This window comes from Triturus cristatus, chromosome 7 (genome assembly GCF_964204655.1).
Source record: "Triturus cristatus chromosome 7, aTriCri1.1, whole genome shotgun sequence".
NCBI classification, from domain to species: Eukaryota; Metazoa; Chordata; class Amphibia; order Caudata; family Salamandridae; genus Triturus; species Triturus cristatus.
The window spans coordinates 1,194,232,362-1,194,255,101 of record NC_140590.1 but is presented as its reverse complement, the minus strand read 5'-3'; the positions used below and the strand labels follow the sequence as shown (position 1 = coordinate 1,194,255,101).

Below are 22,740 nucleotides of genomic sequence, written 5' to 3'. Positions count from 1 at the left end.
ATCCAACACTCTCAAAATGAAAGAAGACTCGAAATGACGCCTGGTTTTGCATCCTTAAATACATTTCATCACACACTAGAGTGAAAATCCTTGGCGCTGTGCTTCATATACGAAGCTGTCTTTGATGCAACTACTTTGACAATAGAGAAGATGTTTGCCTTATGGTGACCATCATGTTTTACTGGCTCTATCGTCAATGAGCATACTTTGCACTCAAAGGATTCCCAACAACGTAACGTTTTGTGATGACAGACAAATACTCAAAGTGCCTGGTCACTCTGTATTATGGCAAAGATGATGGCCGGCCGTTACCTACAGAACGCCCCAAGGAGCCATCCTTTCACACTGCCTTCAATCTCTGCAAGAGAGCCTCTTGGAGTCTGACTTACCAACAATGTGATTAAAATTTACAACAAAATAAAAATTAGCAACTCGAAAGGTATTCAGGAGAAAACATTGAATAAAAGGGCAGAGCGCAGGTGATAGCTGAAGAATAAGAAAGTTCACAATCAGTCACCCACTTCTCAAACATCCTGTACTGTTGCCCTTAATAGAGGCTGTGTCTCTGAATCAGAGATACGAGGAGAAAAGCAGAGTTAGATTGCATGCCCACACTAAAAAGGGCTGAGGAAAAAGGGACTTTCTTTTGGTAATGCTCTTTCTGACAAATACTCTAACCACAAATTCCTGACCATGTGACTATTCCCAGGCTCCAGTCTGGACCCAGAGAGTTTTCCCAGTAATTCTCTCATGAATTTGTAGGTGGCATCATGTGGCTCTGTGTCAGGTCCGTGCCACTTCAGAACCGATGTTGGGCCCCTATAAAACTTCCACCTACACATGCCCACGTCAGCTTCTTTCTTATATCTGTCTGCGCACTGGCAAACACCAAGCCCTTAGGAATCAGATTGTGCCTGTGAGCAGATTTGTAGATTAGAATCTTATCCGTATGGACCAGATGAGTCCATTCCTCAGAACGGAGACACAGGTGGGTCGGTGAAAAGTTTGCAGTTAGAGTAAACACCAAAAACATCATTAATGAAAGGCACGTTGTTCTTCTGGTAGATACATCTATCTGCAGGAGCCTCACCTTGTGAATAGATATACCAAAGTCCCAGGTGGTGGACGGTGGAATGACTGACACCAGAAAATCCTGCAGGACAGAGCGGGCAAAGTGCCCCTTTTCCAGACCACGTCATCCAGGCAGCAGTGCTTTATAAGCATGTGAACTGAGACCCACTTAGTAGCCTGACAGAGGTCCGTGACTGACACATCACACACCAGCACAGTGGAAGCAGCCTTTTCTATGGTGGAAAGAGCAAGCAGGCCTTCTGGACGCTGTTTCTTGGCCAATCCGTAACAGGTTTTAGTGTTCAAAAGAATCCATCTGGAGACTGTCTGCTTCTGCATAGCTTCTCCCTTCTTCGCTGTAGAGAAGCCCAGAAAAAGCTATTTGTCCACCAGATGATCTTTGGTGTCATCAATGAAGAAGCTTGTTATTGTTTGAAAAATATTTGTTTTAAACTGCTCAAATATATTGCTTCAAAAATATTGTGTAATTCCAATTCAAATTAGGCTGTATCCCCCAGTCTGCTTAGATTCACAGGTCATATTGGGTATAATAATTGTGTTAAGACTATACCTCAGGTCTTGAAGTAATAACAGTCTCTTCTGTTCTTCTTTATCATTTTTGATAATTTTAATTGTATATAATAATGTATGTTTTATATATGTATTTTTATAGCCTTGAAGAAGTCCCGTTGGGACGAAACGCGTCGGCTATGAACTGGCTATGAATTGTATGCTGTAATTTTAAATGAAAAATCTGAATTACCAAATAAAGAGAAACTCACCTTCAAGACTTCGAAGTTTATCGTGAATCTTTGGGGATACACTACTCATTTGTTTGTTCATTGACTATGACGAATAATTTTGTCCGTTATATTTGCATTTAAGTTGTGTGCTGAGCCACTTCTGTCTTGTGCATTTTTTGGGTTACACCAAATATTAGGGGCGTATGAGGGTCACGTCCCTGGCTTCTTGCACCACATCTCTTCTCATTAATAATACTGCATCACATTTTTTGATTAGTGCAGTCTTTCAGAGTGCCCTGACCTTCTCATCTCTTCTATATTGTCCACCAGATGATCTTTGGTGTCATCAATGAAGAAGCTTAGGGTTCTTGTCAAGGATGCCTTTCTTCCTCTTTGGATGGGTGAGCCAGAGTAAAGAAAGCTGGCATGTGATAGACTGCCCTGTGAGGTAAGATGCGACACCCTTCGTGAGAAATGCATCTTTTGTCCTGAATACCAGTTTGCCTGGGACAAAAGTGGTATATGGATGGCTGCTGGAAAGACTATTTGAAATTCATTCATGTTACGAGCGGACTTTATTGCTATGAGAAAAGCACTGGTTCAAACGAGTCCCACATAAGGAAAGTGACGACCAAATGAAAGGTCCCACTGGGGCATCACAAATAATGTTGGCAGACACGAATGGGTCAGCCCTTTCAAAAAGTGTTCCACAACAGGTAATTTAAATATAGATGGCACAAAGGAAGGCTGAAAGGACCAATAAATAGTATTTAACTCTAGCCACTGCTGGGACAGAGAAAGACAAAACAACAGTTATGTCACACAACTGTGCCTGTAGAGGTTGGAAGTTTTGGGAGGAACATGAATCAAAAACTTCTCAAAGCATAAATTGTTTTAGTGGAGGGATGCCAGGCAGCCAAAATGACACCTACTGCTTTGGGAGGAAGATCAAAAGCCATCAACTCTCACTGTTCAATCTCCAAGCATGGAGGTATAGGTTTTGCAGGGTGCAGGATCAAGCTTCTACTCAACAGGAGGTTCTTCTAAAGGTTCAGCTGATCGTAAGACATTTGCTCATAGCCAAAGGTTTTAGGTACCACACTATCCTTGCCCAGTCTGGAGCCACTAGGGTGACTTAGGCCCACTCGTTCCGGATTTACTTCAAAACCCAGGGAACAGGGAAAAGAGACAGAGGCCGTAAGGAGCAAAGGAGTCTCAGTTCCAATCTAAACAATACACGTCTTTGAGTAAGAACTATCATGGGAACGCCATTGTGCAAAAGCTTGGACACTGAAAGTTCATTGTGGTACTGAAAAGAAGGGTTCTCCCTATTGCTGGAAAATGCCTTGTTCCACCTTGGACAGTAGAGGTACTAGGCAACAATGGCGAGTTTGTCTGCCTTGGCACGCAAAGGTGTTGGGTGATCAGGGAGATGCCCTGAGCATTCAGCCATTTCCAGAGGCGCAGAACCTCCTCGAACAGGACCCACAACCACAAGTTCCCCTGTTTGATGCAATACCACATGGCAGTCATGTTGTCTGTAAGAACATGTACCTATTACCCAGGATCACTGGTATTAGGCGAATGAGCAGGTGCTGCGATTTTTGCATAATTATAGATTTGCCGCATTCGCCACATAATCTATCATCTGCAGATTTTACCCCAAAAAATGTGTTTCTCGCTCAAATGGTTCAAAAGTTACTAAATTGTAGCAACACATGTTGAGGCCTAGTAAAACGCCCTTTAGCAAAGCTGGACTGGTCACCTTTCTGTCAGCTACTAGCGAGGTGCAATCAATACCCAGACAGTGTTACTAAGTTTAAAGACGAAAACATAGTTTCATGATTATTACAAAATGCGTCCCATTATGTCGCATTTTCTTGACGCATAATTTACTCAACCCTGTTGTATAATTTGGCCATCTCCTGCCCCATAATTCCAGTGGCCATGCTGTTCCACTCTGATGGTCGGAAGGAATGCCTTCAGGATCAAGCAAATCACAAGCAGATGCGGAAATGGGTCTCCACTGGAGACCAGAGTCCACCATTCCCAGATTACCTCCCCAACCCAGCAACAATGCATCCTTTACAGCCATTACTACTGGGTAGTGTAGAGAGAGGCCACCGCTGCAAGTTTTTCGCACTCTCCTCCTACACCTGGATGGAATGAGAAAGGTTCCCTTGGTGCTGAGCCCACTGAGATTCCAGATCCCATATGTTCCACCTGGCGTGATCCATAAGCAGGATGCAGGAGGCTAAGAGAGAAAGAAGGCGCAGAGCTGATGTAAGTGAGACTCAGTTCAAAGGTCGAAACATCAGAATCATAGCCTGAATGTTTTGGACTCGCTGAGGCAGAAGAAAGACTCAGAAGAGCACTGTGTCCGAATTGGCTCCAATGAAGTGGAGACTCTGTGAAGGAATCCGTTGCGACTTCGGCGTGTTGATGGGGAATACAAGCAATATCAACAGGATTTCAGTCCTTTGGACACAACTCTGAGGCAAGTCTGCCTCCAGCAGCCAATTGTCGAGATATGGAAAGACTGGTATACCCAACTAAAGAAGATGAGCCGTGACCACCATCATCACTTTTGTGAACACCTGAAGTGCACACTAAAGAGGCCAAAGGGGAGCACCGAGTACTGAAAGAGCCAGTGGCCTACCTGAAACCGCAGGTAATGCCCGTGGGACTGCAGGATAGGAATGTGAAAGCAAGCATCCTGCAGATCCAATGGAAGGGCAAGCATTTTGAACTTTTTCTTCCTGAAGATGTTCAAAGGGTAACAGTTGAGGACAGAGCAGATGCCTCCATCCTTCTTCAGCACTGAGAAGTAGTAGGAGTAACAACCAGTTCAAACTTCCAACGCTCTTTATTGCTCCCATGGCCAAGACAGCCTGACCTTCCACTCGCAGAATGGACAAGAAATCCTCCGGAAGGCGTTCAGATGTAGGAGCCATGCCGGGAAAGGTGGAAAGGAAAGAGAGGACATATATATTCTATACAATTTAGAGCACCCACCTCTCTGACGTGATGCTCTGCCACCTCTGGAGGCAAAAAGGTGATGCAATCTCCCACAGTTTTGCAGTGGCTGCAGAGGGGGTAATTAATTCGACAGGTTCCTCCAGAATAAACATGAATAGGTCTTGCCTATGAAAACTTTTGGCTTGGTCAGTGCTTTGTAGAGCAGCAAAGGCGGAATGCTTTCCCTCGTCACATCAAACATGCCCCTTCTTCATAGATATAGGCTTGCATGCATGGGGCAGGTTGTGCAACTTCTGTATACTGGGTGATATCTAGAACATGCATGCAATATATATATATATATATATATATATATATATATATATACACACACACACACACACACACACACATATATACACACACACACACACATCTGGTTTCAGCGTGTTGCCCACGGGCTGCCTGTATGCCGGCGCTGCTCATGTTCAGAGCTACACCACGTGCTGATGTGTAAATCCAAAAAGCAGCTACCAGCAGCTGCACTCCAGTGCAGCTGCTGGTAAACTTTTTAATTAAATAACGCAAAACAACGCATTATTTTGTGTGATATAATTAAATTCTTTACTAGCAACTGCAGTGCCATTCTTGTACCTAAAGGAAGCAGCTTTACATATATATAAGTTTACTACTTGTTTTGGGAAGTACAAGTAGCATTCAGGAATGTAGTACTCAGCAAAAGTTAAATCACTCAAGCTAGTGTTAGTGCCATTAACACTAGCAATCTACATATAGGGCCTTATTATGGCGCATGCATACAGGGGGTACGACATGTGAACCCCGCATGCACCCCATGGTACATAGGCAGTGTTTCCTCACTGCCATGTTTCGTGGCAGGCTCACAGCCATGAAAACTATGGCGGTGAGGCAATGAGAAAATATGCTTGGCAGTGTCACCACCAACATATTTCCAGCCTCACACTGCTGCAAGACCGCCAGGGATCGCAGATCTCTGGCAGCAGCAGTGGTTCTGTGGCAGTCTGACCTCTGTAGTCAGTATATGGTGGGTGGACCGCCACCACGACTACGGCAGTCCATTAGACCGCTGTAGTCATAATAAGCCCATTATGTTTTGGTACCTTATATACTGGAATGTGCAACTTTTGTAAAGTTCCCACTGTGCTGTAAGCTAGTTTCAAATTGGTTTAGAGGGAATTGGTAGGTGATCCATTAAGGAAAAGAGATTAGAATTTCTTGAAATGCATCGGCCAAGTCTGAAATCATAGATGGCTCTAAGCAGGACCACGCAAATCGAGTATTATGCATAGTATAAGGGTATGACCGTAGTTCTTCATTTTCACACACTGACTGCCAACAGAACATAGAAACTATTTATGTAAATGAGAGTATATAGCATAGTACCTTATGTGGCAGCATGGCACTGGGTGTCAGTGCCATGCTGCCTCCTATCACAAGCCACATTCCAGAATGTCCTGTACAGCTGAGCTCCAAACATGGCATGGTCTGATCTGACTATAGAGGAGAACACAAGCAATATTGGTTGTACGCACTACCAGGGATGGGCTTTTGAAAGTGTCACTGCTGAAACTACTTTTCTGACGATTTGATCTGTATCATGGACTCTCACAATGCTCAGCTTACAGGCAGAGAAAAGCACTTCTGCACACCAGCCCCCTTCGTACAGAGCGAAGGTAGCTCAACGCCCATTTCCTAACAATTTAATTTGAAAAGACATGGTCCACAAATTCTTTCGTGACAGAATAGCTTTTCTTTTCCTCATGCATTTGGCCATAAAGCCCGATCATACAATTTCTAACACAGGGCTTAGGTTTTAGATTTAAGAGCTGTTATTTCAGGGTAGGTCTCATGCTGCTTATTTATTTACAAGTCACAAAAGAGCCCAAGGAAATCATTTAGTTTCAGAGAATGTTCAGACCTCTAAACTAAATGATTCTCCAAAATGTCTTTATTCTTCCAGTAACATTAATTTGGTGCCTGTGGACAACCATCTCGCTCCTCTATATTCGAGGATTTTCCATCATGAAGCCGAAATGCCACCTTTGGCCAGTGGAAAAGATTCCATTTACAAAGTCTATTTTGGGCTTTTCTGCACCAAGTCTGGGACATTCAGGATATGATCCAGATGTTTTCGGCTCAGTCGTGTGTTAAGAACGGATGGTTATGAAGCTTTTTGGTCACATGACCTCAAGTATTCTGCTGGTGCCCCATACCTGTAGACGCATACCGGCTCTGTAGCAGAACCTCGGTCTTCAACAAGCTCAACAATGAGAGTGCCTCTCAGGCAACATCGGTGTGTCGGATGAGGTGGCTCAGGACTGCCAATTGTGGATGAGGGACTCCCAACAGGTAACCTAACCCCATCCAAAGCTCATAGAGGGCAGTTCTATTTAAGTCCTAACAGAAAACCATGTGGTACTGCAACAAACAAAATGGAACGGGGTTGTGTGTGCTGTGACAGAAGGCCATGAGACAATGGCACGGCTGGACCTTTTCCTTGACAGGCAGGCATGCGGAGGAGTCTATGAATGTCAGAACATACGAGCTCAGGAGGGGCAATTTTGCTGACCACAAGTGGCGTCTACATTGGAAGGTGGTTCATGGCTTATTCACCCAGTATGGTGTGACTTGGGTAGATCTTTCAGGTTTAAATGTGTTTATTGTCACAACTTCAGCTCAAAACAATAAGCAATTCTTTGATGGTAGAGGCAACCCCCTCTGCAGCACCAATATATAGAGTAACTTTTCAATCAAAAAAAGGAAAAGAAAACTCCCCCCAATAACTCTTCCCAGGTACCAGTAGCTATGTAAATATACAATTGGGTATATCTTTTAGACACTTTCAAGAATGCTCATTGTTGATCGTTTTGAGCTCGGCTCTAGAATTTACGCTTCAAATTTGCAGTGGAAACATGTTTTACCTACAGTGGGACTTTGGTTCCTTTATGCGTTCCCATCTCTGCTTCCTCTGAACTGAAAGTCAGGCAGGTCCAAGCACAGCTCATTCTGATATATGTGGACTGAGCTCCGAGGGTTAGGTATTTCACACCTTAAGTCTATGGGCCTATGCCCTGCTCCACCTACCACTTTCGGGGACCCATGTTCCCAACAAGAGGGCAGGATTTTACATACAGACCTTCACAACCTACACCTCAATGAATGGGGATTGTATTAGCTAGTTCTACTCAATCTCCCCAAGTGAGTAGTGGATGACACCTTAGCAACTCACCGCCTGTCCATGAAGACAATCTGTTCTGCACGTTGGGCATAGCTGGTGTCCTAGTGTGAGGAAACTCCAGTCGATCCGCTGCTGGCTACTCTTTCAGGTATCCTCCTGCTTCTACTGTCTTTGACCCAGCAAGGTCTTGCAGCGTGCACTTATACAATGCTATGTTATTTGCTGACACATTTAGCCTTTCTACATTTGACGATCAGCCCTCTTTAAGTCACGACTTGGGATACATTTTTTGAAAGGGCTGAGATATTTTCCTCTCGCCTTTTCTTATGCCACAGTCTGAACATAACTTGATTCTTACCTTCTTGATGTGCACACCTTTCCAACCTCTTTCCTCCACTTTCTCCTAATCATTCCCTTTGCTCTTCCTCTCGCTCTCCCTCCTCACTCATCCCAGTCCTGCTCTCCCTCCTTACCTTTACTACTCAGCCCTCTGTCCTCACTGTTCTCCCCAAGTGATTCTCCTGTCCCATTCCTTTTCTGCACTTTTTCTAGGTTCTCACCAGTTCTCGCTCTTGGTCTTTCCGCCTCCCAGTCCATTCCACCAACCTTCTCCTTCAGGGGCCTCCTCCATAGCTCCACTTCCCATCTACCCACCGGCTCCTAACTCCACTCCAGCTTCCCCTGCCATCGGCTCTCCTGGAATGCGTAATCAATCTACCCTTCAGCGGTAGATAGATTTCTTGTTTCAATGTGTGAACGTTATGTCACTGTCGTTATCATGTGAAGTTCATCTATAACTCCTGTAAACTTAAATGAATAATTGTGCACTGCTGTTCTTTGAGGTAACTGGTCCTTAGAACTACCTTCCTCATAGTGATTACAACCATATGCCATGTCCATGAACTGCAGGCACTGTCAGTAAATTCTCTATATACCATCCTTTTCTGAAAAAGTTGCTGCTCAGGGTATCGGATAGCCCTTCTGCTGAAAGTGGTGTTGCCTTTTCGTTTGGGGCAGTCTATCAGCCTCCTCGATTTCTTCTTTTCGTCACATCCGCTTGAGGAGGAGGCTTCACATTTGGCCTCTGGGAGGGCCTTAGCTTTCACACCAATAGGGTTAAAATGCACAGAGTGAATGACCAATTTTTTGTGGTGTTTTCTCATGCTGTGAGTGAAATGTAGCATAGAAATGGACCTTATTTAGCATAAGAATTTGCAATACAGTGACCAAGAAGGATTCCTGGTGGTTTCAGAATCCCTTTAAGAGAGCTAAGACCAATGATATGGCCTGAGCAAGCGCAAGAATTTGCCTCCGTAACTGGTGGTCACCCTCAACATATAGATGGAAGCTGGGCTTTTAAGCCACTTCCTAGAACAATGCCAACTTTGACTCCATCACTATTGAGTCCCCTGACTGCAAAAGGGAATTAGACAGTGGCAGGTGCGCAACGCCCATTGGGCTAAAATGTCTTCAGCCCCCATTGCCCACCCCCTGGCATGTGTCCCAGCCCAGGCACAGTTACAGTTCTGTAGCTGATGGGTGCTGCACCAGAGATGTGCCTCAAAGTAGGCCTCCTACAAAGTACTTTGCAGTTTGTCCGAGGTTAAAGTGAATAAAAAAGTATTATAACAGTGATTCTGAGTGCAGGGACAGATGGTTTGGGGATGGGGCCAGAGACATGGCTAAAAAGAACAAAATACATACTGCAACTAGTTTGTTGACCTTTCGTATTCAGGTAAATACATATAACACATAAGGCACAGCTTAAATGAAAAAAAATTAATGAAAATTAAAATAATTGGTGGGAATTGCTTTCTAATGTTATGAAAAGTCAGTTGGTTGGAGGATCACAGCAGAAGTCAGTGTGTGTAACCAATCAAAGAACTGAATCTTGGTTGGTGCACTGGGGAGTGACGTGTGTACTCATAGCACTACGAGGCCCCAGCCTGCAAATGAAAGTGCAGTAAATGGGAGTCATTGTTTTATAATTGTGTTACACAGAGTATAGAACAGGAGCTGCCACAAAATGTGGAAGTCAAGTAAGGGGACATTTACTCAAATCTGACGCAAACAGCACAGTAACCAAAGTTGGTGTGCTGTGTTGCTCCGTAGGGAGAATGAAAAACATCACTATAGCTTCTGTGATATAGCACAGTTTTTCTTTTCCCCAAGGCTGGTGCACTTTAGGCTACCATGAACCAATGACCACACCCTTGCAGCCTTTTGGTGTAAAAACATAACTTTAATCCCCTTCCCACTGCGTATGTATGGTGTACAAAGCAGCACACTTGCAAACGTTGAAAAGTACAGAGAAATCGAAACATTTCTTCTCCTTTAAGCCTTCCTAAACGAGGTGTAACATTTTGGCAGGAATCCATCTCTACAATTGTTCCTAGATAGATATTGGCAACAAAATTCATGGATTATGGCAGGGGATACCTATGTACCACCGATGGAACACCCCCTTGAAGTAAAGTAGTGCAAAGCACTACTTTGCCTTACCTATGCCAACTTTCCCAACGCGAACCCCGATTTGCGTTGAAAAGTAAATACCATGTCAATGCTTTGCGTTACAAAAATAACTCGAACCCGGCGCAAAGTAGTAGTAAATCTGGGCAACAGTGTTTGATATAAAACAAGAATGTTTAAAAAAGCTGTAGAAAAATCATATTTCTAGTAATATACAATCAGATTTTACCCACCGCAAGCTTTTTATTTACATGTTTTCATTAGACAGACGCTCTTCAGAAATTATCTGATAGCATCCTTACATTACCTCTGAAAAATAATAAGTCTTTGCCCACATGAATTCTGAAGTGACTTCATTAAGCAAAACCATATACTGGCTCCCAAGCAACCTTTAGATTTGCTTATTAACCAATTAGACACATCTGCATTTCTTTCAAGTAGCAGGCACCATGGTAAGGTTTTTTTTTTTCTTCTGTCACCCTCTCTCTTGGCTTCACAGAACAGGTGATCCCTTAACTTTCTTTTCATTCTGAGGCACCTGAAGGTTATCTTTGTTAATAAAAATAGCATGAGCTATTGTAAAACTAAAAAAAAGATTGGGAATGTCATTCCCAGTAGATCCTGCCCATTTCAACCACTGAGGTCACCCAAGTGCTGTTTGAAGGTGGAAGAGGCTTTGTTAGTTTTTTCATTGCTTCTTGAGCTTCATGGTGTCACACTCTCTCTGCCTAATTAGCCCGCTTGAAAGGTGCCCATGAAAGATTTGGGCCCAGATTGGGAACTGTGTGCAGCAAATTACCATTGTTCCCGGTTTTACTTGGTGCGGGAACAACTAGCCCGCTTTTTCTAAACGGACAATAAAGTAGGTAAAATTACTTTGGGGAAAAGCTGCATTGTAGCTCAGACCCTTTGCGTAATCTCTGCCCGAACCTTAACATGGCACTGGTAGCCAACATTCCCCCACTTCTTTCTTCACCCTTACATGGGCCCCATAGATGCCAGGTTTTCATTGGTGCAGCCACATCTCTTTGCAGGCCTCTCTTACACCCATGAGTAAGCACAGTTTAAGAAACATCCATACACCAAAACACATCAAACACAGACCAATCTGCACTCACATTCTTCTGTCCATCAATTGGATTTGAATGTTTAAGCAACATTTCGATCACACATTTTCACTTTAACTTCATGCAGCGGCATAGCAACAAAGATTATTTCTGAGAGCATAATTGTGGTCCTGAAACGTGAAATTAAAGCAACTTGCTAAATATGCTGCACAAAAAACATGCACTTTTCCATGAAAGGCTCACCACAAAGTTGTGTGCCTCCCCTGCGCAAATGCACTGTGGTGCCTTGTTAAGAGTAAGAAGCATTGTGTAATAAATCAACAACAGTACACACAGCATACTCAAACCCTACAGAACTGCATGGTCATAATAATGATAATGCAGAGCAAGGCAAATCTCTGTTGAGGTAACCTATTTCTACTTTTTTTTAATAAACGTAGGAACTTTACTTAGACCCCGATTCAAAGTTGCGTTTTAGATTCCGATCCACCCTCAAACGGATGTTTGCCCAGGGATCACAGTTTTGAGTTGTGCACCAATTACTACAGTCTTCAATTTTCTCCTGACTGATTCCACTAGAAGAAGCCCCATATAATTTATATCTAATAGAGACATACCTCTGCCACCTAAAGCAAATGCCTCTATGATCAATTTATCAAAGTGCATTGCAGGACAGGTGGAGAATTTGCTTTAACGTGTGCCTTTTGGGTTTTTTTCTCCGGGATGGCGTCTAGACAGTACACTAGCACTCCCCTTGTGTTAGTATTGCATTGCTGTGTTCTGCCTTTTCAAAGAGGTGTAGTTTGTCAGCAAAATGCTAATTAAACCTTATTCTGCTTTCAAACGAAGCATAATACTGATATTGGGTATAATGGGTTACTAATGCAAAAGCATTGCTCGGTGAAAACACTACTTTGTGCATACTTGTTCCAATGACCAAAAGGTAACCAGGTTGTCTGCTTGTGCATATCTAGTGCCCTATTTGAAGTTGTCCCTTTGTCTTCACAGGCCAGGCTAACTGCTATAGGTATTATACACATTTAGGAAAAATCATTACAGCGAATTTGGTCATCCTTCCCGAAGTAATTGTGGCGAAATTTCTAACATATGTTGCATTTTATAATACACATTACCCTACAGGATTTAAAAAGCAACATTGGTATTTTAGTGGATTTGACACAATATGCTTGGGCGTCAGAACTGATTTGAAAGCATAGTGGTGGTTATTAAATAGGCCACTAGTGGCATTATTTTCTGGTCCTGTTGGGAGTGATCACTTTGCAGGATATTTGCCATCTGGTACTGGAACTTCAAAAGAATACGTGTATCCTCTGCATGCAAGAACACCATTCACTGCCGAGCTACTTAGGGCAACTAACTTTTTTGTTGGTTCACTAGACTTGGTGGTTTCCTGCATTAAAAGTGGTCGGTCATCTAACAAGGGAACTGGTCAATGAGCAGGGCAAAAAACAAATCTTTTATTTTGATTTAGCATAGCGCAGTAATTAATAGGGAGTAATACCGTCAACTGATTAGCACCCACTTAGGCAGTCTGAGGAGGAATAGAAGATGCATTAAGCGTTGGTCACACATGCTGAAATCAGGTGTGTTAACCCACTCAGCTCAATATAGCAAGACCTGTAAATGCGTGCAGCTGCTGCAACGTCCCAAAGAGCAGGCTGAAAATGCATCTTTAGTCAGCATGTTTCTTAAGATGGAATTAAACATATTTTATGACCTCACTGTCATTTTACAGACAGCATTGGCAAAAAGGGCCACTATTTTGAATTACCTTTGTGAAAACTGGTGCTAAATTGCTTTATGTTGAAATTTATAGAAACCGCTTTCTATCTGTCAAATCACTCACCCCTTTTAAAAGCTCCTTCAGCAGCCTATAAACACTGTAAAACCCACAGGAACATGCCTGTTGTAATCATATGGGGTTTGTTCAGTCTATTTAAAATGTGTAATTTATCATTCTATTTGGCTCTAAGAACAGCTCCTTTCATGGTTTGACATGTTGCCCCGCCTCCACTGGTGGTGCTCTCAGCCGCCTCCCCCAACACCCAAGTTGGTGTCCACTGCGCCCTGTTTTGCGCCCACTACCCTAGGCCAAGCCAGACAGACGCCCTTTCCCTGCCAGGAGCCCAATGTAGTTTCCTCAATCCACTATACCACCACAGTATCATAGCCTGAGGCAAATACATCTACTTCTCCCTGCCGTAAGAGTGACACTCTCCATACCACTTCCTGCTGTTTCGAGGGCTGTTCCCAGGGCTTTAGGTGGGCCGGTTGCTACCGGTGCTCAGCACCGGCAGTTCTAACAAGCATTGGCATAGCCAATAGGTCTCGCCTTTGGGACCTCATAAGTGTTTAGCCATGCAACAGTGATGTTGTTGGCAAAAATTCACGGAGTACGGGCGGGGGTGCGAAAAAAAAACACAGTCAGCGGATTGCGGAGGCCGGGGGGGGGGGGGCGCAAAAATCCACAGACAACGGAGTACCCGAAGCCCGAGCTTTCATCGAATCCCACAAGAAAAACTTATTTCATGGGTTTAAATCAGAGTCTTTAAGGTGAAGGAACAATTGTTAAAGCAGCCCCTATTACAAGTCAGCAGGCGTCTCTGATCCTGGGAGACAGCCTTCTTTAGCTGGTTGTGTAAAAGCACCCATCTCACTGCAATCATGCAACGAATATCGTACATATTACAGGAAGAGTGTCCAAAGTTGGCTAGGAAAGCCGGATCCAAGACATTATTGCACAAGAGAGTGGCTATGTATATGAGTGTCGACTTTATCTCAATCCGGCGAGGACCCAGCCCAGTGGACCTAAGGTGGACATCCGTGTTGTAGAAAGCAACCGAGTGCTGTGCATACCCCTTCACCCTTAGAAGGCGCACATGCGCAGTGCTGGTGACCTGGGACTGAAAAGCAGCCATCTGGGGGCACGTCCCGACCGACCCCTTTCATACAAAGTACCCCAACAGGGCTTCGTCCATAAACAGTATCCCAACCCATCGTCATTATGTTCAGTTTCAGGCTAAGCAACACTTTACACGCTGCTGGCCCGTTTCCACCCATGCCAAAAGCAGATTTAAAAACAGGCCCGGAGGCCATGCCTCCAGCCTCGGCCGTGCCAGGTCAGCGAGCCCCAGGAAGGCACAAGACACCACAAATACAGAAATGTACCCAGTCACCAGTGCGCCTGAACGCAACCCCAAGCACAGACAGCAGAGCAAACACGGCTCTCCCACTGGCAGAGTGTAAACACAACTTTTCATACATTTGCGTACAGCATAGGTAGGCAGATTTGCAAAACAAATTGCTACATAATGGCACGTGGCAAAGCAAACACTCTAAATAAATCTCAGGGCCGATTCCTACCAGCAAGCAAGCGCGGTCCCGAAACTGAAAGAGGTCCGCGCTGCAGCCAGAGCACGGGTGGATACTGGCCCCCTCATCCCAACCGAAGAGCAGGGAGACCAAGCATGCTACAGAAACGAGGGTTCAAGCGCCCCTTCCCTGCTGCTAAACACGAGTGAAAGAAAATAGTGCTGAGCCACAAGATAAAGCAAAACCAAAGCGGATGATGGACGGAGTGTTGAACATTGCAAGCACTCACCCCCAGTCAACTGATCTGGGTTTAATCCATCATCATTCTTTAGCTCACTCCGCCACCCCAGTTCACACATGGCCATATGCAAATTAGTCTGACCCTGTGCCTCATGGTCACAGTCCAGCCTGAACTGCCAAGCCATGTCTTCCCTGGACCGGAAACAAGCATCCTTGGACCGGTTTCGGGTTCATAACCCTCATCAGCCAGGCTATCTTAAATCCAGTGGCAAAGTGAGCAAGGGACCCACGTCTGGGCATACCCTTCCAACTTAGGGCAAACAAAGCAAAACCAAAGGGGATGATGGACGGAGGGTTGAACATTGCAAGCACTCACCCCAGTCATCTGATCTAGGTTTAATCCATCATCATTCTTTAGCTCACTCCGCCACCCAAGTTCAGACATGGCCATATGCAAATCAGTCTGACCCTGTGTCTCATGGGAACAGTCCAGCACAAACTGCCAAGCCATGTCTTCCCTGGACCGGAAACAAGCATCCTGGGACCGGTTTCTGTCTAATCAGCCGTCATCAGCCTGGCTAGCTTGAATCCAGTGGCAAAGTGAGCAAGGGACCCACGTCTGGGCATACCCTGCCAACTTAGGGCAAACAAAGCAAACACAAAGAGATGATGGACAGAGCGCTGAAACTTTTCAGACACTCCTATCCCCCCCGCCCCCGCCCCCCCCCCCAGTCACAGATCTGGGTTTAATCCATCATCATTCTTTAGCTCACTCCGCCACCCCAGTTCAGACATGGCCATGTGCAAATCAGTCTGACCCTGTGCCTCATGGGAACAGTCCAGCCCAAACTACCAAGCCATGTCTTCCCTGGACCGGAAACAAGCTTCCTGGGACCGGTTTCGGGTTCATAACCATCATCAGCCAGGCTATCTTAATTCCAGTGGCAAAGTGAGCAAGGGACCCACGTCTGGGCATACCCTGCCAACTTAGGGCGAACAAAGCAAAACCCAGGATGCTTGTTTCCGGTCCAGGGAAGACATGGCTTGGCAGTTTGTGCTGGACTGTTCCCATGAGGCACTGGGTCAGACTGATTTGCATATGGCCATGTCTGAACTGGGGTGGCGGAGTGAGCTAAAGAATGATGATGGATTAAACCCAGATCTGTGACTGGGGGGGGGGGCGGGGGGGATAGGAGTGTCTGAAAAGTTTCAGCGCTCTGTCCATCATCTCCTTGTGTTTGCTTTGTTTGCCCTAAGTTGGCAGGGTATGCCCAGACGTGGGTCCCTTGCTCACTTTGCCACTGGATTCAAGCTAGCCAGGCTGATGACGGCTGATTAGACAGAAACCGGTCCCAGGATGCTTGTTTCCGGTCCAGGGAAGACATGGCTTGGCAGTTTGTGCTGGACTGTTCCCATGAGGCACAGGGTCAGACTGATTTGCATATGGCCATGTCTGAACTGGGGTGGCGGAGTGAGCTAAAGAATGATGATGGATTAAACCCAGATCTGTGACTGGGGGTGAGTGTCTGAAAAGTTTCAGAGCTCCGTCCATCATCTCCTTGTGTTTGCTTTGTGAGCCACAAGATAAAGGCACTGGGCAATTTCCACGAGCAAAAGATAAAATCCCGGTGGGTGGGGCCAAAAATGGACAGGATGGCAACCCTAAGTGTAATGATTGCCTACGGTGCAATCATTACACTGTATTTTGCATCATCCATGACGCAAAACGACGCCTACGAATCAGAATTGTAGGCGGAGCAGCGGCACGACTTCTGTAATCTTATCGATTCCAAGCAGCCCTCGCTTGGCGATAGCAGCGCATGCGCTTCTCACGCTAGGCGAGACCTAAAAAGCAGGTGATGAGAAGGGCCCATATCAGGCTCTCCGTTTTTGCCCTCACCAAAAAGGTGTAAAACAAATCTTAACTGTCTCTGCAGCACAGTAAAAACCTTAGCTACCATTAGCGCCAAGAATTTTCAATTCTATTAAGGACACGGAGGCAAGGATTATGCTTCTCTTTCTTTTATTTGCTACTCAGAGCAGCCAATGAAAATCGTTTTGTATGCAAATAAAACTACATTTCCCATGATGCTCGTCCATACATCACATCCTGTACAGCCCAATAAGAGCCACCGTATCCTGTTTCTGCTCCTCTTTCTTTGCACGAACCTTGACGGTCAATTACATTAACAATTTCAGTCCAAAATAAATAACATGAGTCCCAACAATCATCCTCCAACATGGAAGAACCATAACCAGACTGGCAAGTTTATATCTTCTATACCAGAAGTACTTTTGCTCCGTCTTCTTTTCCAGACCCTGAAAGGAATGAGACAGGGAAAAACCAGTAACCTCTGCTTATACAGAGTATCAAATACATGTGGGTGGGTAATTTATTAGCAACATTGTAATAAAACCGGGTGGGATAATCCTCGCCTCCGTGTCCTCAATAGAATTGAAAATTCTTGGCAGGAATGCTAGCTAATTTTTCATTCTATTATAGGACCGGAGGCTTCGGATTATGCTAGTTTTAACGCTTAGCAAAACACAACTACCACTATATCACCCACCGGTTTATAACAACTGTTTAAATGTAGACTGAGAAAAACAATCAACAGATCTCCAGATGTTTGGAGCGGTAAAAGCATCATAAAATATTGAGATGCAATGGCACCACGAACACGAGGTGCCCCAAAATTAGGGTATGAATGCCGACTTCCGTCAACTGACCTTAACCTCCTGGCTATAAAAGCCGCAGACACAGTTTTAAAAACGTATATAATATGATCACCCATCAGGGCGAACATCCTTCGTAAGCCTTAAGGCAATGAACCCCACATAAGTGCAGTAGCTGGAACACATAATTTGTATCAGTTCTTGACAGATTGTCATACTGACATTAATACTAAATGAAACTCCCTCTGGAGTAGATACTGTACCTGTAAAATCCAGGGCTTTTCCGTCGTAGAAACACCGACAGGTAGCTAGGTTTAGAAACGCAGGACAGACGATAATAGCTGTCAACGTATTAGTTGGCCGTTTATCCAAGAAGTAAAGAACTATAGAAACATGCCACAGAGGGGAATTTTTTGGTTTGGGAGGTTTTGCTACTCTAATACCTTTAAATAACTAACAGAATACCGGCGCAAGCCCACAGGGTAACCCAGCATCCGAGGATGACTTGCAGGAAAAAACGGCCGAACGGCCGCTGCGAACCGAGCGATAAGCCAAGTCCTATGACATTAGTGCTGAAAAAGCATTCACAATGTGGGGAATTCAGCCCCCACAGAAACCACGCGTCGTGTACTTACCAGCGAACCCAGCCTTCCCATGTTGAAGAATATCATGTGTGATTGGAAGGGCTCAGATTTGGGAAAAAACGCCTGCAGCGTGTCCGAAACCCGGCCAGTTCCATTGGTGCCGGAAAAAATCTCTATACCATAAGGAATAACTGCCCCATTGACCATCGGGCGCTGTGCATGAGGGCCCTGGAGTATCGTGGAGAGGCACGGAGCACTCGGAGCAGGTCGCAGCCTGTCACAAGGATTACGGGAAACTCAGATGGGGCTTCCATAAGGGAGATGCTAAGATTGCCTCCGGTAGTTGGCGTGATATTTGTATCCGCTCATCGACAATTGGAATGAACGGAGGGAAGCATAGGTCAGTCCCACCGACAGTCGTGGGACAGGCCGTTCATCGGGTTTCTGATGGATCCGGTCTCCAGCTGAATACAGTTGTAAGTGACGAAGTAGTCCTGTTGCTAAAAGGTCAGTTGGACAAGGACCCAGGAAAAAACCCAACAACCACTGAATCTCATTCGGTCGAAACTGCTATTCGCTTTAATCTAGGAGATACCTGGGATATCAATCCGCCACAGAGTGCAACTATTGTGGAATGTATTCCGCAATGACCTAACTCAGATGACTGAGGCAGAATGTCTAAAGTCCTTCACTATCTCCACTAGGAAGATGACCACATACCTTCCAACTTGTTTATGGTCCTCACTGCCAAGAAATTGAAAATCAGAGAAAATATCAGGAATTGAACACGTGCCCTTTGGTTAGGAGTCTGCACCTTATGGTGTTAGTGATTTATCACGCACGCAGCTACTCAGAAGAGTGTTCCGGCGCGAGCCCAGACAGAGAACGTGAAATAGTGAAGACAGAAGCAGAGGCCGAAGGGGACAAGTTTAGTTGAACTAAGAAGGTTTTGAGTCTGGTTCTGCAATCGTATCCACTAGACGACAGTGCCTCATCGCATGTTGGGTAGGATATGTCAAAGACCTGTTTGGGAAAGTTCCGAAACGAATGGAGGGGAGGGAAGGAACCTTGATAAAGGATGCTAATAGCACCATTACTCTGACAGTTCATAATCAAATCAGAACTCCACCGTCCGAGACGGACAAGGGAACAAGATAATCCTGGAAAGGTCTAACCCAAAACAGATGGATACTGAATTTATAGTTGGAAAAATTGAGAGGCTAAGAGTTAAGTCTGTGTTCAGATGAACAGATATATATATCCCGATAAGCACGATCTGAAGGCTGCCCTGTTCCTTTAAGGGAGCAATTACCGATTTTAGTAAGGTGGTGAAGCAGTAGGGAGTAGAGGAGCCCAAAAGGGAAGGACCAAAGACTCCAATTATCTGTTTTGCAGTGAACAGCAGAAAACGAAGAAGGGAAGGAAGAGGGCCTAGCTGGGCGCCCTGCTATGAACGCTTGCATGTTATGAATTGGTTGAATAGTGATGGCCGCAAACGCGGCTTGCTACACAGTGCTAGAGACTGTAATTTCTGAGGCCCTGTGTTCGACTCTAGGATGGGGATATCCAGAGCGTCAACAAGTTCTTCTAGGAGACTATTCTGTGCTCCTTCAGAATAGATCACATCCTCCTTATATCTCACCCATGCAAAGCTTAGGGGTGTCTGAGTTCGAAGCACAAAATCACGGAGGATTAGAGGGCGAGCCAACCCTATGCACACGAGAAGTGAAATAATGTACCTAGCTCCGCAGCAATGCTGTAGTCTAAATTATTCCAGCCCAAAGGGCGTAAGAGCCATATATAAATATCAGGAGCGTGTGCGCACTCCAAGGGCCAGCCAGTTGTTGCAGCCGGGAAGGCGTAAAAGAAAAAACTGCTCCGTCTAACGTACGATGCATTATGAGCTTTGGAGCAAAACAGGGAACACGTGCGATGTGCGTAGCTCAAATGTCCAAATATATATATATATATATATATATATATATATATATATATATATTTCTTAACCACTCGTAAGCACACTTCCTGGGAGGAAATCACGAGCGCAGACCTCTTGTCGTGCCAGCAGTTTTATTTATTTACAATCCCCATAACGGATGTCAGGACGCGTTTCGGCTGTCACAGCAGCCTTGGTCACCTGACCACACATCCGTGCAGACCCGGTATTTAAAGTGCAAATGCAACACATTTTTTTACTTTTCTGTCATAGACATAGAAAACATGTATACACGAAGAAATACTATGTAGGCACAATGCGATTGAAATGGAAATTCAGTTTTCACAATTTCATAAATTATATTGCATTGCGTCTGACAATAATAAAAGCCTGAATGCATGTATTAATATCAGTGAAAGTACTTCAATTGCGTATCTTTGTGTCACGTCACAATATGTCACATTAATATTCATATAAAGTGCTCACCGTGCTAAAGAAAAAAGCCCTAAATGAGGGACAACTTTAAAAGAAAAAAAGAGAAGAAGAATAACCACAGTAGTCCGTCAGATAACAAGTATGTTAAAGTGCATGAATGCCCCACTGATGGAAGGACATAAAGTGGCTAGTGCTAATCTAAATAGAATGAGGCGAACAAACCTATAAAATCAGATAAGGTGCATAATGCAACAGTACTTGATAATCTAGTTTAACTAATGCTACTAGTGCTTGTCAAACTCTATGTACAGTTTCAAATAAAGTGCATGATGCAACAGTACTAAATACCATAAAGTGACTAATGCAACTAGTGCAAAACACATCTTGGCAATCAACTAATGGAGACCACCGATCTAAAATTACAATTCAATCCGATTGTGTAAACATACAGAATGGACGGAGAAAATATCCCATAAGCAATTCATATTTAGCAATCAAATTCATCTGAGTCACGAAAGGCAAACAGATTATACAGCCATTATCTATGAGGGATAAAACCAGTGACATGATTAAAATGATCAATAAAAGGAGATGGGAATATAAGATCGTTAATACTACCCTACAATATCCTAAAAACCAATCATTAAAATATGCACATATGACCCCAATATGTATTCCACCTATATTTATTTTGTGATGGAACCAAGGAATAGATGTGTATGTCTGTATAAAATTCAAAGAAAGGTGTAAAGATCCTCCGTGGCATTGAGGCCACCTGGCCATTTTGAATCGAACTCTAGAATGTATTGAGTTTCCAAACGACGCAGTGTGGCCTCCCTATTGCCACCTCGTTTTCTCAGTGGTACAGATTCGATGGCAAAATATTTCAGGCATTTAGGGTTGCTGTTGTGTACCTTTTCAAAGTGCCTAGCCACGGGATAATTTTGATCCTTGTTATTAATGGCTCTAATATGCTGCAAAATACGTTTGTGTACCGCCAGCTTTGTGCTGCCAATATATTTTAAAGTGCAGTCACATTCTAGGACATAGACACAATAGTCCGTTTTGCACGTAAGGTGTTGTTTAATTTCCCGTTGTGTATTGGGGAATTTCGTGCAATAAGTTTTGGTATTTATACCAAATTGGCAGGCCTTGCATATAGAGCATTTGTAAAAACCATTTCTAATAGGCAGCCACATTTGTTTGTTGGAGGTGTCTTGGCTGTTGGCAGTTAACATGTTACCCATACTTTTTGCTTTGCGGAAGGTGATAGAGGGATTAAGTGGCATAAGTCCCCCTATCACTGGGTCTTCGCGTATAAAATGCCAATGTTTCCTCATGATATTCCTTAATTCCTTTTCCTGTTTGGAATATGTTAAAATAAGGCGTACTGGTTCATTATCAGTATTTGAAACCTCATTTTTATCTTTTTTTCTATATTCCAAAATTTCCTCTCTTGGTTTTAGCCGGGATCTTTTCATGGCCGCTTCCACTACTTCCAAACTATACCCTCTATCTAAAAACCTAGTCATGCATTCTTTTTGTTTAATTTCCGTATCCAGAGGGTCACTGCATATACGTCGGATACGGAGCATCTCCCCATACGGGATGCTTTTAATAAGATGTGGGGGATGCGCACTGGTTGCATGAAGGAGTGTGTTGCCTGCCGTAGGTTTTCTAAAAAGGGTAGTAGTTAAAATGTTATTATTAACTAAAACCTGTACATCTAAAAATGTCACTGTCTCATTACTAACATTTGATGTAAAAGAAAGATTAAAATTGTTACAATTGATTTCCTCTACAAATTTGAGTACACTTTCCTTAGATCCCTGCCATATGATAAAAAGATCATCAATATAACGAAACCATCGCATCACATTTTGAGTAAAAATCTGCTGATATTGTCGCCTGATCACCAGCTCCTCCCACCAGCCCATAAATAAACAAGCATAGCTGGGGGAGAAGCTGGCGCCCATAGCTACTCCTCTTAATTGCTGGAAAAAACAACCAT

At 44.2% G+C, this 22,740-nt stretch overlaps 1 protein-coding gene across 1 annotated transcript in view; it reads right to left on the bottom strand.

Annotated features, from left to right (window-relative positions):
- LOC146811573 (uncharacterized) overlaps positions 1–22,740 on the bottom strand; it is a 41,994-nt gene that overhangs the window by 4,727 nt on the left and 14,527 nt on the right. The window lies entirely within an intron of this gene.